The sequence below is a fragment of the Penaeus monodon genome, unplaced genomic scaffold (genome assembly GCF_015228065.2).
Source record: "Penaeus monodon isolate SGIC_2016 unplaced genomic scaffold, NSTDA_Pmon_1 PmonScaffold_119, whole genome shotgun sequence".
NCBI classification, from domain to species: domain Eukaryota; kingdom Metazoa; phylum Arthropoda; class Malacostraca; order Decapoda; family Penaeidae; genus Penaeus; species Penaeus monodon.
This window is the reverse complement of record NW_023640713.1, coordinates 139067-143417: the sequence shown is the minus strand read 5'-3', so window position 1 is coordinate 143417 and position 4351 is coordinate 139067. Positions and strand designations below refer to the sequence as shown.

General features: G+C 21.3%; 1 protein-coding gene across 1 annotated transcript in view; it reads left to right on the top strand.

Annotated features, from left to right (window-relative positions):
- Positions 1–4351, top strand: part of LOC119568975 (zinc finger protein 271-like) — a 20319-nt gene that overhangs the window by 15761 nt on the left and 207 nt on the right. The window lies entirely within an intron of this gene.

The window sequence follows — 4351 nt, the reverse complement described above, 5'->3', positions numbered from 1 at the left end:
AAATTTAATGCAAAAAAAAATTTTAAGGACTAATTACGACAATAATAATATTCTAATAAGTATAATAATTATTGTAGTAATAACGATAATAATAATGATGATAACAATAATTCTAATGATAACAATGATAATGATCATAATATTGATTATGATTATAATGATAATGATGATTTTTATAATATGATGATAGTATTAATGATAATGACTATAGTTTTAATGATAATGATGATAACACCACTATCAATAATGATAAAATTCACAATACTAATAAAAGATAACGACAAAAATGATAAGAAAGAAAATAAAGATAATAACGACAAGAGAAATAATAATGATAACAAGGATAATAATAATGATTGATAAAAATAATATTAATAAAAAGAACGATGATATTGATATCCATAATACTGACATTGATAATAATGTTAATGATTATAATGATAACTATAATAATGAAAATGATACTGATGATTATAATGATAATAGTGATGATGGTAAGGATAATGGTAATAATAATAATGAAAATTATAATGATTATAATAAAAATTATAATAATGGTAATAATGAAAATAACTATATAAAAATAATAATGATAATAGTAATAATAAAAATAAAAATAAAATAATAATAATAATAATAATGATAATAATAATAATAAAATAATAATGATATAATAATAATAATAATAACAATGATAATGATGAAAAAACGAGAAAAGACATTATAATAAAGAAAATATAATAATAATGAAAAAAAACTATAATGGAAAAATAATGAGAAAATCGTAATAATAATAATTAAAAGTAATAAGACTAATGAAAATAAAGTTATAAAAAAGAAAAAAACAAAAATTTATTAGTAATAATCAAACCAATTATAATAATATTGGATATTCTTTTTTATAATGAATTCAGTATAATGATGATGTCAAGAATAATGAAAAAAAAATACGAATAATGATTATATTATTTCCGAAACTAAATATTATAATGTTTATTAAAATATAATGCTAATAAAACTGATAATAATACTAAAGGGTACATTTTAATAAAAATGAAGTAAGATGATAATGAGCATACGAATAATGATAATAATAATGATGATAATGATGATAATAACAATTCTATCAATAATGAATATACTAATGATGATGATATTATTATTATTATTATTATTATTATTATAATGATACCTGTTATTATGATAACTATGATGATACTTATTATTGTAATAATTATGATGATAATTATTATGATAATGATACTTGATATGAAGATTATAGTAATATTAATTCTAATCTTGATGAAAACCATGATAATAACGATAAATATAATGATCCTGATTCTGATAATAATGATGTTAATAATGATGTTGATTATGCTAACAATGATAATGAAAATAATAGTATTCTTATGGACGGACTAATTAACACCACAATTAGTTGCTTTATTACGTTTTAGTTAAATGTTATTCATTCATTATTTCAATGCATGTTTTTCATATCAAAATTCATTATAAAATGTACAAGTTTCCATGGGACCCGGCATAGTACTTTAATTAAATACACATGATATGTTTCGGAACTTGAATCGATCTATGTTCCTTGGCTGACTCGAACCAACCAACAACCTGGCTTCAGTCAGCCACTCCGACAAATTGTACAGCTCGAGTATTGCCCGTCTGCCTGTGGTCACTCTCGGATTTTTTTTTTATCAGTGTGTTATTAATATACATAAAGGAAATGTTGAATATAGCTATTTTCTTCGTCCATATGTTCCTTTTTAACCGGACAGAAGTTTGAACTTGCTATGGGCACCATATAGTTCCCTAGATTTTAGACATGCCATAACACATCATGATAATAGTAATAACAATAATGGTGACGCTAAAAGAAAGAACATTTATTATGTTAACATTGATAATAGTAATTGATGTTAACAACTGTAAATATGTTAATGATAATAATAATAATAACAATAATAGAAATTATAGTAATAGTAATAACAATATAATAATGATAGTTATAATAAGATGTTATGTTTTGTTAATAATAATAATAATAATAATAATAATAATAATAATAATAATAATAGTAATCATCATCATCATCATGATAAAATATAATAATAATAGCAAGAGTAATAGTATGAACAATAAAAGTGGTAACAATAATAATAATAATAATAATAATAATAATAATAATAATAATAATAACAGTATGGGCCCCGGTGGCCGAATGGTTAGAGCATCGGACTCAAGACTGGCACGACGGCAATCTGAATTCGAGGGTTTGAGTCACCGGCCGGCGCGTTGTTCCCTTGGGCAATGAACTTCACCTCGGTTGCCTACCTAGCCAATGGGTGGCGAAGCTAGCCCAAGTCAGTGCTGGTCCCAAGCCCGGATAAAATAGAGAGAATGATTACCTAAAAGGTAACACCGGCATTCTCCGTGGAAAGGAACTGGGGACCCTACCACGTACTCACACCAAGAGCATCACAACATGAAAACTACAAATAAGTATCATGCTATGACCACGGCGGCTCAAACATGAACCTACCGTTAAAAAAAAAATAATAATAATAACAGTACTAGTAATAATAATATTAATAATATTAGTACTAGTAATAATAATGATATTAGAAATAACAATAATAATAGTAATAATAATGATGATATTATTGATAGTGACGACAATAATATTAGCAATAATAATGATATCAATTATAAATCTATAATTATAATAATAACAATAGTAATAATAATAATAACAACAGCAACAATAATAATAATGATAATAATAATGATAATAATAATAATAATAATAATAATAATAGTTATAATGATAATGATAATAATGAAAATAGTAGTAATAATGATAATGTTTCTAGGATGATAATGATGATAGCAATGATAATATTATTAATAAAAAAATCATAATAACGATAAAAGTAATAATAATAATAATAATAATAATAATAATAATATTATTATTATTATTATAAATAATAATAATAATAATAATGAAATAATAATAATAATAATAATAAGATTTTGATGATGACAATGATCAAACCAAAAATTATAATGATAAAGATCATAAAAATGCTAACATTAATAATGCTAATCATGATGAAATTTATGATAATAATGGTGCTAATAAAGATAACAATAATCATAACAAAAATTATTATAAAAAGGATTTAATAATGAAAATAATAATGCAAAAAACACGATAATAATAATGATATTAATAATGACAGTAATAATATTCAAATAATGACAATAATCATGGTGGTAATAACGGGGCAAAATATAAATGATAATGATGATAATGATCATATTGATTATGATTATAATGATAAGGATAATTTTTATAAAAACGAGAATAATGCTAACAATAATAACTATAGTTTTATTGATAATGATGATAACACCAATATCAATGATGATAAAATTCACAATACGGATAAAAGATAAGAAAATGAAAATAAAGATAATGACGACAACAGAAATGATAATGATAACAAGGATGATAATAATAATGATACTGATAAAAAACGATGATATTGATATTCATAATACTGATCCATAATAACGTATATATTTATATTGATAATAATAATAATGATAATGATAATGATCATAGTGATAATGGTAAGGATGATGGTAATAATGATGATTATGATAATGAAAATAATAATTGTGATAATGAAAATAATAATTGTTATAATAAAAAATTATAATAATGGTAATAATGAAAATAATTATATATAAATAATAATGATTAATAATAAAGAAAAAATCGTTATAATTTAAAAAATCATAACTAAAATTAAATTAGCAGTAATCAAACCAATTATTATAATATTGGATTTTTTTTTATAATGAATTCAATATAAGAATGATATAAAAAATAATGAAAAAAACGATACGAATAATGATTATAATATTTCCGAAACTAAATATTATAATGGTTATTAAAAAATAATGCTAATAAAACTGAGAATAACAATAAAAATTACATTTTAATAAAAATGACGTAGGAGGATAATAAGCATAAGAATAATGATAATTATAATGATGCTATAATGCTGATAATAACAATTCTATCAATAATGATTATAGTAATGATGATGATGCTTATTATTGTAATAATTATGATGATACTTATTATAATGATATGATTCTTAATATTAATGATATTAATATTGATCTAATCTGATGAATCATAATAACGATAATTATAATGATCTGATTCTGATAATTATTTACAATGATTTGTTTATGAATAATGATAATGAAAAATGTTTTATGGATGGCTAATACTTTATATCGAAAACAATAAAAAGGT